General features: G+C 46.4%; 2 long non-coding RNA genes across 2 annotated transcripts; both read left to right on the top strand.

The window, feature by feature from the left end:
- Window positions 1-2,507: 2,507 nt before the first annotated feature.
- Window positions 2,508-7,019, top strand: LOC147572122 (uncharacterized). The gene is made up of 3 exons (XR_015246621.1): window positions 2,508-3,328; window positions 5,392-5,536; window positions 6,717-7,019. It is a non-coding gene; the product is annotated as an uncharacterized LOC147572122 (long non-coding RNA).
- A 157-nt stretch (window positions 7,020-7,176) lies between these two features.
- Window positions 7,177-9,192, top strand: LOC147572121 (uncharacterized). The gene is made up of 2 exons (XR_015246593.1): window positions 7,177-7,434; window positions 8,115-9,192. It is a non-coding gene; the product is annotated as an uncharacterized LOC147572121 (long non-coding RNA).
- Window positions 9,193-15,232: the final 6,040 nt, after the last annotated feature.

Genomic DNA, 15,232 nt, shown 5'->3' with positions numbered 1-15,232 from the left:
CAGCAAGCAGCCTCAGCTCCAAATTGCTGGTTTGCTAAGAAGCCCTCTAATCCTAATGCCCCCTCCCAGGAAGCACTTTAAATGACCGTTCACACGGTTCCCAAGGTGTTTTCAAATACCTGGCTGCAATAAAGTCCGGATGGGAAAGATTTTCTTTCTCAACAGATTATATTTTGTCATTATTTTGTTTTGGTTTTTAAGTTTTTTCAATGTTTATTTATTTTTGAGAGAGAGGGCGAGAGTGAGCGGGGCAGGGGAAGAGAGAGAGGGAGACACAGAACCTGAAGCAGGCTCTGGGCTCTGAGCTGTCAGCACAGAGCCCAAGACGGGGCTCGAACCCACAAATGGTGAGATCAGACCTGAGCCAAAGTCAGATGCTTAACCAACTGAGCCACCCAGGTGCCCCCATTGTTTTGTTTTCATACATCAAATTGCCTATGATGCTATTTTTGATTACAGAAGAACGTCAAAAGTTTTGCCCAACACCAACTGATTGGTACCATTACTGGTAATGACAATCCTGTGTTTGAATTTCCAGGTCACCCCGGATCCACTCAGGCTGAACGGTAGATAAAAGGCCACAGGGCTACCCCCTGCACTGGCCCCGGAGGGGGATCTTCTACTGTCATTATCGATCTATTCTCTTTGCTTCCCAAAGTTTTTCCGACACGCTCTCATTGGTGCCACATGGAGGGCGGTCCCAGCCTGTGGCTGCCACAGCCTTCGAGTTACCAACCACAGCTTGACGTTGTCGTACCTGTATCTTCTATCCGTTGCCGTTCATTTCATTCTCTCTTCCCTCCACCTTCATATATTTCCGGACCCCACTTAGCTGAGCCCTAGAAAGGCACTGGGTCTGTCGCCACCCTGGCCACAGCTACAGAAAACGCTGGAAGAACTCCGAATGGACAGGAACAGCGTGATGTCTCTCTCTGGGATTCCCTCCTCACCCGTGGTCCCCAGCCCAAAGCCACTCCTCTTGACTTCTCTTTACGTTATCCTAAGTATTCCCACCAGGGACTCTAGCACATGAGTTTTCAGAATTCCACTTAGTATAACATGTGCCTGGCATTTATCAAGCAAAGGGGAGAGACCACCAAGGAAGGAGCCACATAGAGAATAACTACAGTCACGGTCCCAACAAACAAACAAACAAACAAACAAAAAACGGGTTTCAGATAGTAGTCATAATATACCCTCCGCTTCCAGAGGACAAGCTCAGGGTCCCAGGAGTCACTGCCTCAGCTCTTTGCAAGTCTGTAGCGCCTCACCGTCCAGGGTGCACGCGACCAAGGACAACTAGACATGTGGGCGGTAAGAGCTCTAAGTGGAAAACACACACCTGATTTCCAACAGTTCCAAAAAAGAATCCGAAACATATTAGTATTTTTTATATCAATCGCGTGCTTAACGATAGGATTTTGGATGTTGGGAGATAAATAAAACATATGGTTAAAATGAAGTCCACCTTCTTTTTGCCTTCTTTAAGGTGGCTATTAGAACATGAACGCTGATACCTGTGGCCACCATTTTGTTTCCACGGGATGTTGCTTCTCAAATAACGGCCTTACCTCCTGCCTTGCGGGGAGCCTTCTCCAGGGGACTTGCTTAGTTCCTTACAACAGTCCGGACAAAAGTTCTCTGTGTCTCTCACTTCCCATATTCCTCCCATTCGATTCTGCTCTTCGGTCTGGGACAGTCACCTCATCCACAGCCAACCAAACGGACCGTCCTGATGGGGTAGGACCCTCTCCGATAACCAGGAGGATTGTATCTGCCCCTTAGAGCCAGCTTCACCATCCAATAATCTCAGTCCCTACCATGAGAATTATAGATCCCCCTCATCATAACCCCTCATCCATCTCAGGTCTTTCCCAAAGAAAATGCAACATCCAGGACGAGCGTTTATTGCGAAACTGGTAAGAGCCCCACCTTCCTGAGACGGTCTATGTATCTGGCCGTATCTACATGGAAGGTTCACAGAGCTCATGAATAACCTTTATTTTTTTAATTTTTTTTTTTTTTTTTTTTGCCAGATGGAGGCTGTGGCCTGCCCAGCACCACAGAGCTCCGGGAAGGAAATGCTGACCCGACCAGCCGGGTAGCTTGGTTTTAATCTTATCTAGATTTCTATCTAATTCATATTCCTCTGGTGCCTACAAAAGAAGAACACTGACTTCACACACATCCTTTCGAAGCCCATAAAGAATAATCCTCTTACCATGACTTACCCGTAGGATAAGACTTTCCCTACCTTTTAGGGGTTACGATATACCCGGTAAGGGATGAAAGAGAGATAACAAGATCTGGGGACACATCTACGTGGGGCTGAACAACTAACTGGACCCCAAGAACATTCCCGAGGTCAGCTCTATTTATGCCAAAAAATTTGATGAACAGATTAAATGCTCTCACTTTTCATTCAAATTTAGAGGCCTGGTATAAAGACAGCTATAGATTTATGGAAACGGTAGAGTTATCGGAAAGGGCTGTAGGATTTATACCAGCCGCTGATAATGCAGCACACTCTGGGGGCAGTTCCTGGTGGCTGACGTCTGAGGAAATAGACGACAACACCCAACTGCAGATGGCTCCTGATAACTGGCCATCTCTTTTCCGAGTGGCCAGAAGTGTTATTTCGGGAGCACGACACAGAGCAGACCATCTGTTAAGGTTCAGGGGGAAGCTTCAGTTGGTCATACGTGGCGAAGGCAGCCAATGAGGCAGAACTCGAGCACGGCCGTGGACGTGCCAGAGGTCGCCGAACCCCCCCGTGCTGACCGCAAGGGAAGGGCTCCGAGCTCCAGGAATCACGGACACTCCGAGGGAAGGGGCTGAGGGCTGCTGGGGTGTCTGCTGGGCCTCTGCCAGGCCTCCGTTGTCCCCGTATCTTGGAAACTGGGAAACGTGTTGCTTTGCTGTCTATTTTTGGTACCAGAGGACTGTGGCCTTTCCCGAACAAGCGTGTCTCTCGTGTTAACAGTGTGCGAGCAGACGTGCCCTGGGAAGGCTGGTTCAAGGCTAACGGGGCAAGAATTACAACACACAGCGAGTAACTGTAATTTCCCAGAGGAAAAGCGAAGCCTGCAGATCTTCTCAAACCTTTATCCCAAGCGTGAAGTTTTGTTTTCAATGCTTGAAAGGCCAGAGTTGTCTTCGTAAACAGAGACTGGGCCTCAGCAGGCCAGAGCAGGGGGACGTCTGATCTCGGCCATCACTGGCCAGGCCCTGACGGGCTCTGGCATTCACCTGCTCTCGTCTCCAACACGTCCCTCGCCCCGGAAAGTTCAGCGTGTGCTTCATATGTCTTGCAAAGCAACAGCGATGGGTAAGTAAGCCATACGATACAAAAATACATGTATGCTGAAACAAAACAGCTTCTTTCTAGATTTCTCTATGGTCAAATTTGGGGTAATTTCTCCCTTTCTCCCTTTCTCCCTCTCTCCCTCCATTCCTTTCTTTCTTCTCTCCGTTCCTTGTATCTTTCCTCCCTCTCACCCCCCCTTTTTCCTATCCTTCTTGACCCTGCCCCTCTTTTGCTAGTGCTCTGTGCACCTACATTGTCTGCCTATTGAATAATCCCAATCTGGTGTCACCTTTGAATAATCACACACCCCCAAACTCTTTGACTTCCTGCACATCTCTTTATGGTTTTATCTCCCACGAATGTATCTACAGTGAGAACATCGTCTATTCATATCCCTCACCCCACATACAAGGACACTCTGTTCATTGGTTTCTGTAATCCCTAGTGTCTCTTGAGGTGGCACGATGCTACCCTATCAGCTCTGGTGGCCTCTGACTAATATGTCCCAACCCATCACCATCTTTAAACAATAATAGACCGGGGAGTGGGGTCCCAATCAGGGGGCTCCACAACCACAGGACTTCCTTTCCTTTTCCTTCTCAGCATCTTGGAGGGTCTCTTCCTCCTTCCCCCCATTCTCCCCGAGCCCATGGCCATCCTCAGGACCAGCAGAGGGTACGTCAGTGCAAAGGGAAGATGGCTGCCCCTCCCCCAATCACCTTCTCTCAGTCTCAAACCTGGCACATCACGGCATCCCTTTCCCTCAACTCCCCTCCCCACAGTCACTGTTCTATAACTCATGCCAGAAACTTTTCTCCATCTCATGTAAATACAATGACCAGATTTTCCAGAAAGTTCTAATTTAAATTTTTCTGTTTGCCAAGCCCTACCTCCCATTTGAGGAAATATGGCCACTCGTCCAGTATGGAATATAATGGAAGCCTGTTGTCAGTACCTGTAAAAATAACTCTGATTTTGTCCTTTTTAGGGTCTAAGTAATTGTCGAGCAGCACAAGAAGAAGGAGGGCGTAACAAAGTTATGACTTTCACACTGGACATCTCATACTTGCTTGAGAATCTGGAAAAAGCAGCAGACTTTGATTTCGGAAAAACACACAATGTGCAACATCAAACTGCGCTCCACATAAATGGAGAGGACAAATTCTTTTTTTTTTTTTTTTTTTTTAGTTTGTTTATTTATTTTGAGAGAGACAGAGTGTGAGTGGCAGAGGGGCAGAGAAAGAGGAAGAATGTCAAGCAGGCTCTGTGCTGTCAGCACAGAGCCCACACGGGACTCGAACTCACGAAATCGTGAGACCATGAACCAAACCCAGTGGAAATTGGGAGTCAGATACCCAAGCCGCTGAGCCACCCCGGGGGCCCCAAGAGGACAGATTCTTTAATGGGAAGTATCAGAGGAGGTAACGACACAAAGGGAAAACAGCAAGACCTTTTTTGTTTCACTCATTAATACGTTGACTCTTGTTTCACGCCCACTATGTGCTGGAGCGTTCTGGGCCCTTTGGGAATGCAAAGCAAATATAAGGCATCCCTTTTGCCATCCAGAAGTTCAGTGCAGTGAAGGTAGACACGCCTGCAAATCATTCTCTTTTGTTTTTTAATTTCAAAATCATCATAAACTTATAGGAAAGTCGCAGGTACAAGATGAAGACATTTTTCTTCCATCGCTTAATGTGAAGTTGCCGATCTGTCGTCCCAACTCTGATAACCATGTCTCTTATTTTCTGTATTCTGATGCTCTGACAGCTGGGGTCTTGCTGCCCCTGGAGGGGCCACCCCTAGCAGGGTAGCCCGTTCCTAAAGATAACGAACAACCCGCATCGAGCATGCTTTTCAATGCAAAGCGACCAAGCCAGAGTCCGCACCCATGATCTACACCAAACACCTGATCACCCCAAAGCAGGTACCAGACAAGAAGGACAGCTTCTCTGCCCAAGAGCCTACTGATAGTTCAAAACAGCCAATCCCACGCCCACTCGCCCTGCCTCGCCTGTTCTTCCCATGGAAGCGAGAGTAAAAGCTCTGGTCTACATTTTCCCTTCACTCCCTCTGCTTCCTTACAGACACTGCTTCCCCTTGTGGGCCTGTGTGGGGTGCCATGGCTCCCGGAGACTATTACCAACTAGATAGATCTTCGACGGCGGTCTCTCGTTCCCGTACCTAAATGCTAACAAAACCTGTTAAACCACGGTCATCTGCGACTACTTCGTGCGTACTTCCTACATAACTACAAACCAACTCTTAAATTTTAGAAATTAACACTGATACGTTACTGCCATCCAGTCTTCAGACACCTTTTCAGTTTTGCCAGTTATCCCAATAATGTCCTCTAGAGCCAAAGGATCCAGACCAGAATCAGACATCATGCGTAGCTGTCAGTCTTCTTTAGCATCGTGTAGGCCGGAACGGTTCCTTGGCCTTTCCTTGACCTTCAGGACCTCGACACTTATTGAGATTACAGGCCAGTTATTTTGCAGGAAGTCCCTCGATCGGGCCTTTCTGATGCTTCTTTGCACGATTAGGCTCAAGTGCTGCGTCTTTGATGAAATGCCACAGAAGAGACGCTGTGTCCTCAGCGTGTGCCTTCGGGTCACGATATCAGTTCGCTTCCTTACTTTGGTCACTTGATGAAATTGTGTCTGCCAGGCTTTTCCACTAAACGGTTACCCTTCTTCCCGTTATAATTTATAACCTTTTCGCGGAGGAAAAACTTTGAAACTATAGAAATATCCTGTTCCTCATCATACGTCCAATTTACATATTACCACAACTTCTTCCTTTAGCCCATTATAATTTGTTACTCTCATTATTTTATATTCAGATTGACCCAAAGTTAACAAGTGTGTGCTTTTTAAAAAAACTTTTATTAATGTTTGTTTATTTTTGAGAGAGAGAGAGAGAGTGTGTAAGCAGAGGAGGGGCAGAGAGAGGGAAGCAGTCTCCAGGCCCTGAGCTGTCAGCACAGAGCCTGACGCGGGGCTCGAACTCACAAACCGTGAGATCAACCTGAGCCGAAGTCGGACGCTTAACCGACCGAGCCACCCAGGAGCCCCTGACAAGTGTGTGCTTTTAAAAAGTGACCTCAGGGGCGCCTGGGTGGCTCAGTTGGTCGGGCGGCCGACTTCGGCTCAGGTCATGATCTCGCTGTCCGGGAGTTTGAGCCCCGCCTCGGGCTCTGCGCTGACCGCGCAGAGCCTGGAGCCTGTTTCGGATTCTGTGTCTCCCTCTCTCTCTGACCCTCCCCCATTCATGCTCTGTCTCTCTCTGTCTCAAAAATAAATAAACGTTAAAAAAAATTTTTTTTAAATAAAAACAATAAAAAGTGACCTCAATTTCCTTCTGACGTGCCCTCGGACTTTTTAAAGTACTTCCTTGCTTTCTTTCTTAGTGAGATGTTCCAGCCTCTTCTTGTACTTTCCTTGCCCCAGCTCCAGAATTGACCGTTTCTCCCCGGAGTCCTGTATCTTTTGAGAGGATGATTGTATTGAGAAGTCAAGCCCCAGGCACTGGATGTGTTCATTTCCATGGGGGTGTTGCTGCTCCTGGCCTTCTTGGGGAGCAGAAGGAGGAAGCATCGGTATGTACCCATATGCACATGTACACATCTGTGCACACACACACACACACACACATTTTGTTCACATTTATTTCTCTGTCTCTATCTCTCTAACATACGATTCTGTCTTTGGAGAAGGATAGGGTAGGGTGGGTGATGCCAATAGGTTTGGGGTCCTGAGAAGGTTTTTGTTGTTGTTGTTGTTGTTGTTCCTTGGTTGGTTGATTTATTAGTACGCTAGGGCTACCATAACAAAATGCCACAGACTGGGTGGTTTCTACAGCAGCTATTTTCTCACAGTTGTAGAGGCTGGAAGTCTGAGATCAAGGTGTCAGCACGGTTGGTTTCTCCCAAGGTCTCTCTCCTTGGACAAAAGATGGTCGCCTTCTCCTGTGTCCTCCCACGGACTTCCCTCTGTGCATGTCTGTGTCCTGATCTCCTCTTCTTGAAAAGACACCTGTCACATCAGATGAGGGCCCACACATCTGCCTTCATTTTCACTTAAATACGTCTTTGAAGACCGTATCTCCAAATACGGTCACACTCTGAGGTACTAAGGGTTGAATCTGAGAGGGAGGGGGGTACAATTCAGCCTATAATAGTTAATTTACCAGAAAAATCAGCATGCTTTTTGGCAAAGGTCTACACGTTCTAAATCTAGAGAACTCAAGCATCAACACAACAAACAGTAATGACGATTTTTATTTTATTTTTATTTGTTAAGAGAGAGAGAGAGCAAGTGAGCAGGAAAGAGGGGCAGAGGAAGACAGAGAGAAAATTTTAGGCGGGCTCCAAGCCTGAGGCAGGGCTCGATCCCATGGTCCCGGGATCACGACCTGAGCTGAAATCAAGAGTTGGGTACTCAACCAATGGAGCCACCCAGACGCCCCAGTAATGAAGACTTTTAAAAAGAAACAAACAAGCAAAATTCATAGTTCCCCTCTTCAGTGGACAGGCTCTGTCTAAATTGGGATGAGCCAGTCTGCTCACGGCAAAGAAGGACGTCCTTCCCTTCTAGGCCTTTCGATAGCCCGTGGGGACTCTCTTCTCCCTAATATCTGTAGTTACACTCAGTTTCTCATTTTAACTTTACTTGTAATGTCCTAAAAAAAAATGTCCTTTGAGAATTTAATTGGTTAAAAAGGCATTTTTAAAGATTGACCCTCATGCTAAGCAAAAACAATATCAAGAAATTTCGATTTCTGATGAATTTCATTCTTTGTTTTACAGGATCATCAGTTCCACATGAAGCCAAAAGGTCCACTTTTTTCTTCTTTTTTTCTTTACATCTCAACTGGCTTTGAATGCAGACAGACTTCTCCTTTACTTATTTCCATCTTAGTTTTTTTACAAACTAGTATCCGTGAGCGTGCATTTTATGCTACGTAACACAAGGGCATGATTTGACCGTAGTTTCTTTTTGCCTCGAGGGGTTGGCACAAAGCTTCTCTCTGCATCAGGTTCGGCTGCACCAGCTCAGCGAGGAGGAGTGTGCAGTGCCCGGGCTCAGGCCGCAGAGCTGGGCTGTTTGGGGCAAGACTCCCGATCTTGCTGGCATGCCCTCTCCTCTGCCGTGAAATGGAAGAATTGCCCCCGTCAGGGCGCCTAGTGCCTGGAGAACACTCAACAATAAACAACTTCGTGCCGAATACTTGTGGGAATCAGAGAGAGAGAGAGAGAGAGAGAGAGAGTGTGGCCAAAAGCCCCCGCAACGGTACCCGCCAGCCCGAGAGAAGAATCGAGAAAAGGGGCAATAGAGAAAGAGCGATAGATGGCAAGCTTTATCATTTCTGGCGATGGGCCTTGGTGACAGGGTTAAGGAATTGGTGCAGAAGAGCGGAAGTCAAAAATTAGGGGAACTGCGACCCGTTTTCTTTAGATAAACCGTATCTTTATATGAAGAAGGTAGATTACACAGAGCATCACGCTTTTCCTTTGGTTCCATTGCGCACCCCGGACGGGCATCCCGTCCTCAGACACGGCTCTGCGTCCCCCTAAATCCCGGGGAGTCGTGCCTCCCTGGCCACCGCAGTAAGAAGCGGTCTGAGGGACACACTCCCCCAGGGTGGCCAGCGGGCACCTTCCCGTGTGCATGAAAGTTCACTGAACTCGCCCCCCTGCCCCCACCCCCGGCCTTGTTCTCTTCCCTTCCATCAGCAGCTCAGAGCTGAGCTGTCCACTAAGCTCTCCTCCACGCCGTCCAAAGGCACTCGTCCCCGGACTCTGAATTAGACACAGCAGAAAAGAGTCTGCAAGGTCAAACGCAGAGTAGTTCCTCTTTCGGTATCAAAATAAAGCATTCCTTGCATTTCCCTGAAATTTCTTCTTCCTCTTCTCCCGCTTCTCCTTCTCCTTTGAGACCGTCCGGGGAGAATTTCCCACGAGCCGAGCTACGCTACATCCTTGACAGGCTGGGGCTCGGTGAGACCCCACTGAAGTCGCGGTCTGCTCATTTTAAAACACCAAAACCCGAAGTTTAGCGAGTCCGGAGGTTCCCGAGCTTGGGGCGCGCCTGGGTGGCTCAGCCCGTTGAGGGTCTGACTCTTGATTTCGGCTCAGGGCACAATCGCCGGGTCGTGGGAGCGAGCCCCTCTGTTCTTCCACACTTCCTACAGATCCTCGTGGCTGACCCACGTCTCAAAATTTCTTCCCCGGACATGACACTTCACAGGCACACGCACACACACACACACACGTGCATATGTCTGCATGCATGCAAAGCTATACATGTGCATCTAACACCCCATACACAGAACGCCTGCATACCCGCGTTCCTGCACAAACACACACGAACATCCTCACATCGTGCTCCTACATACGTGCCCTTACCCCGCCCCCCACAGCCCTGAGCACACACACTCATCTACACACACAAATGTCTATACACATAATTACACCCTGAACACCCATCGGTGCACCTACCCTGATGCACACGCTCCCCTGCGTGCACACACCCTTACACACGTGCCAATACCGTTCCCACGCACACACACCCCTGAACACACGCTCCCCGTACACACACAGACCTGCCCGCACATGCACACGCGCCCGGCCACTGTCAGAACACGGATGAAAGCGGAAGAAGCTAGGGTCACGTGTTACCATTTTGTATTTCCAATAATGGGACCAAGGGAAATTTTCTCTCTGCGTTAATTTTTTTTTTAATGATGTTATTTGGCAATACATATATACGGAGAGGAGAAAGATCATTTCAGGTCATCCAGTCAAGAAGTTTTCGTGCTGAGGAGACATTTGAGGCAACCTAACTAAGACCATGTCAAGAACTGCACTCAGAAGACACCTTTGTGTGCCCTCATTTTGTTTTGCTTTTTAAAAGATTATGGAATTGAAAACATGGCCTTTGTTCTACTTCATATTCGATTACCAGTGAATTTTTGCAATTAAAAAAAATTTTTTCTTTTTTATTTTGAGAGAGAGAGAGAGAGGGTGTGAGCAGGGGAGGGGCAGAGAGAGAGGGAGACACAGAATCCGAAACAGGCTCCGGGCTCTGAGCTGTCGGCCCAGAGCCCGACACGGGGCTCGAACCCATGAGCTGTGAGATCATGACCTGAGCCGGAGTTGGTCGCTCAACTGACTGAGCCACCCTGGGGCCCCTGAATTTTTGCAATTTTAGAATACTTAAGTATTTTAGTTGAGCGCGTGCTATCCCAGCTTTGCAAAACAATGGTAAAACACAGAGATTCCATCCAGGGATACTGTCCTCGGACCATTTATTACCAACAACTTACGGAAGCAGAACTTCTGGAGCTTTTGAGAGTGCAGATAGAAGGCTTGGCCTGGTGCTGCTTACATGTTCTGGGCTCTCCCCATCTACATGTCTGAGATTCAATTTCTTCCGCCTTGAAAAGAACTAGAGTGGATACTTTTCTATTAGGACAAATACACCTTGGTATCCTCCAACCTATGTGTTAATATTTACGAGGAGAGAAGTACTGGGCACAATAAAACCATTTCCGATGTGTCAAGTTTTATAGTGAGTCACGCATCTGTCTAACCAGATAAATGTGACAGGACATCCTGTAGGCACCATGCAGTTTTTCCAATGCATCTAAGTTTTTCTCTTTTCTTCTACTTTTCTTTTCTCTTCTTTTCTTTTCTTTTCTTTTCTTTTCTTTTCTTTTCTTTCCCCCTTCTTCTTCTCCTTCTTCTTCTCCTTCTCTTTCTCCTCCTCCTCCTCCTCCTCCTCCTTCTGGCCCTGCATGAGACCCAAAGGCAATCACACTGTAACCAAATACTAAAACATGTTATAAGTCTAGCTGCAGCTGTGTACAAAAAGAAAGAATTGTAAAGGAAAAAACAAAAAAGAAAGAAAGAATTGTAAAGGTACTGTTGAAGGCCGATCATGTTTGATAACATCTCCGCAAGACAGATTTTTCTTTTAGAGCACAAATCCCTTCTCTATTCATTTTTTACTCATTTGTACTTTTTCCACTCTCACTTCCACTCTTGCCATGTGCTATTGTTGTTTGTTTTTATTGGGAAATAAGGGACTTCTCTGAAAGGGGAAGGACACTTCATTTTGTTTCAGCAACATGCTGCTTTATACAGAGTTCCCGCATCGACTTTGGTTTTTACATAACCTTCCTGACGGAATGGTGACAGGATCATCAGATCCGGTAGACAACAGATGACGAGCCACCAATGAAAATAATCACCAGAATAGCACAGAAAGTCAGCTAATATGTATCAAAAGGGTGAACAATTGAGAAGTTGATGAATCACTATTTAGGTTTTACTTACAGAACAAACTCTGTGGTTTCTTTAGCGAGAATAGCACGTAATAAACATTAATTGATTGAGTCGTATTTGGTTTCCACAAACGTCCTCAAATATCTGAAGCATGGTATTTCACACCAAAAAGTTATAATCACCCGTCTAACCCCAAAGACGATCACGCAATGAGTTAAACTTAATCAAACATCTAACTGTAGATATTAACATACATGTACAAAAGTAATGCACGACTTTGATAATTATTCTTTCTGCCAGTTACTGGCTGTGTGATACTGGGAAAGTGACCTAGCCTCTCTGAGCCTTACTTTCCTCATCTGCAACTTAGGGATTAACAACATCAACAGCAAATCCTTGTTGTGAGAAGTAAATAAAGCAGCATCCAGCAAGTGTCCTGCTCGGCACACGATGAAAACGAGATAATTGGTAGGTCAAAAAGCCTGTGTTCCATCCTGGAACCATCAAGTTACTAGTTTGAGATCAGACAAGGTTTCTCTTTTCTGTCGCCCAACTTTCTTATCATGAGGTGAAACAAAAATACGCATGTGGGGGGGGACCTGGGGGGCTCAGTCCGTTAGGCGTCCGACTCTTGATTTCAGCTCAGGTCATGATCTCGCCGTTCATGAGTTCGAACCTCACGTCGGGCTCTGCACTCACAGTGTGGAGCCTGCTTAGGATTCTCGTTCTCTCCCTCTCTCTCTCTCTCTGCTCCTCTACCCCTCCTGTTCTCTCGCTTTGTCAAAATAAATAAATAAAAACTTAAAAAAAAAGCAGGAGGGAGAGGGGAACATGGGTGAGGAGGGCACTTGCTGGGATGAGCACTGGGTGTTGTACGTAAGTGATGAATCACGGGAATCTACCCCCAAAACCAAGAGCACACTGTATATACTGTAGGTTAGCCAATTTGACGATAAATTATATCAAAAACAAAAACAAAAGGACATGAAGCCTGGTGCACACTCCTGGCCGTTGGAAGGCAGCTACTGGATTCCCTTTCCTGACCTTCCCTGGTGCTCTGACTCAATAACGGTTACAGCTCTCACGTCCACTCCATCATTAATCCTACAGCTAGTTCATTTAACCGGTTCAGCGTCGTTCACGTTAGCGAGGCCCTTGTTCCCTGGTTAGTGCAATGCGAAGCGTGTGAGATACAGAAACTGATTGAGAAGCTGGAAATAGCATCCACTTTTCAGAAATCTCATCACATCTTTGAATGTCCCACTTCTTGACAGAGGAGTTCTGCCAACGAGCGTCTTGGACTTCAGGCCTGCTGAATCTTCCGGATGCTTCCATCGGAGCCTTCTCGGGGGCAGGAGGGCCCAATTCTCATTCCCGTTTCCAGACTCATGCCGCACATATGTCATGCACACACGTGTACACATGGATACAGTTATGGTCTCTTCAACCTCATTTAATAAACTGTCCTAAATTTGAATTTTTTTCTCCATCTGTCTGTAGCCTAACGTGTTTGATTATTCCAGCCTGAGTGGTTCGCAGTCATGTCCTGAGCCCATTTCTTTAGAGCCCCCTTCTCTTAGGTCCGAAATCCAGGTACTGACAGAGATGAATAAGTACACATTAAAGATGATTTCTTACAGCCATCTGCGTTCTCTCGGGAATGCGCCCTAAACAGCCCTGTACTTGAGCACTGTTCTAAACTTTCAAGTTCAGATCACAAAACACTCATATGTAAAGGAATTTTAGAAGATTCAGCTTTAGTTTTCTGGTCACCGGAAGGATTTCTTTGTTTCCATTTAACAGGAGCATCTAGTTGGACTGGTTTATAAGCCTCCATAATAGTTGAAGGTTTAATCTCCTTAATACAAGCTACTCACCACCTCTTTTGTATGCAGATCCCCCTCAAAGGATTTTCCTTCTTGAAATCAAAATCTGCTTCCAATTGGTCTAAGCAAAAATATCGCTTTATACTGGTCACATAATTTCCCAGGTCACAGTGAATTATTTTCTCAGGTCAAACGCCCTGAACAGGCAATAAAAGTCCTCCTAGTATGTCTTACCATCAAAAGCAGAGACTCTGAAACCTGAAAGTTCCTACGGATGCCACGCGGACCAGCCTCTAAGCCCAAAAGTGAGGAAACCAAGGTTTCACAGCTAATAAATGGTGAAGCCAGAGCTGAAACAGAGCTCTCATAATTCCTATGCGATGTTCTTTCTATCAAAGAAAGCTTATTTTTATCACCAGCTTAAATCCCAGAGAACTTAAGCTTTATGGATGCATAAAAGCATACGATTATTTTTATACAATTGATTTTTAGTGCACTGGAGAACGCATTCATCTCGCAAATATTCATTGAGCTGTATGTGTCTGGCATTGTGCTGGGCACAGGGATAGAAAGGTGTGGAAGACCCCGTCCTCAACCTAAGGAAGCTCGGGGTCCTCCTGGATCAGCCTGTAGAACACAATGTTGTCAGCCCCGTCTGCATTCGAGGCAGGGAATGCACAGATGAGGTGGGTCATCACTGCAGACCGGTGGAGATCATGGAGACAGTGGAATGCACCCTGGTTCTGGATCCAAAGACCTGGGTTGAGTCCCAGCCTCCCATTAGCTAGTTATGTGGCCTTGAGCAAGTCTTTTCATTTCTCTGTGTGACATAATACATGCAATGTACCTCGACCAATGCCTAGTACTCCGTAATCGTTACTTACCTTCCCCCATGTTGAAAAGCAGAGGTAGAAATCACGCCTACCCTCTGTACCTCAAAAGACTTCTTACAGAGGTTGAATGAACCAACGCCTTCTAAAACCACTTGTAAAATATTATGTTTCTCTTACCACCATATTATCGTGACTACTATCTTACTCTTTGTTTCTTTCCAGTTCAAGCATTCCAACCACTTAAACGAAACCCATCTGTGTGGTCCCAACCACCTTCCAAAACCCACAAAGACCAGAGTAAGGAGAAGAGAGTTTAAGGAAGAACTTGTGTTTCTGTGTGCCTGACCCCACTGGTTCCATTATTTTTGCATTCACCAAGCTCCCAGAGAAGTTAGGTAGTAATTCCAGTCTTTAATTGCATCAAGAGGTTGTTTCTGTGTTTTGTTTTATCTTCACGGAGTTTATCGAAAGACTAGTCCATGTTTGTGATAAAGATATTAAGGATGACTAAGGATATTAATACTTTTGTAACACGTTGAACCATGTAAAATTGCCAATAGTTAACCATTTTTTGGACCTGTAAAAATGGCAGTTTCATAGGGTTCAACCTAGTATTTTATTCAAGAGCAGTGGTCATGGGAATGTTAGAAAGACTCACTCCCTCGATACACATTTAGCTACAAGATGGTTTCATAACATACACCTGAGGACGGCTTACAGCGATCTCTCAAGCAATGCATCTGGGATGAAACTAAGCCCGATGTCTAGAGTGCAATGCTGAGTGGAACAGTGGCCATCGTACTGGCTGGGAGTTAGGATGTGCAGCCGGTAGAGCCCGCCATGTGTTAGATGAGTTGAGTCCCTGAGGCATCTCACAGAAGCTCTCTGAATCTCAGGTTCTCACACCGAGCCTAAGAAACTATACCCGTTCCTTGGATGCAGGCGAGAAGAGTCTGGTCTCGCTCCCCATGAGGTGGAG

The sequence above is a fragment of the Puma concolor genome, chromosome F2 (genome assembly GCF_028749965.1).
Source record: "Puma concolor isolate L17-30 chromosome F2, mPumCon1.1.hap2, whole genome shotgun sequence".
NCBI classification, from domain to species: Eukaryota; Metazoa; Chordata; class Mammalia; order Carnivora; family Felidae; genus Puma; species Puma concolor.
Note: the sequence above shows the minus strand (reverse complement) of the source record. Positions and strands in the feature narration are given on the sequence as shown.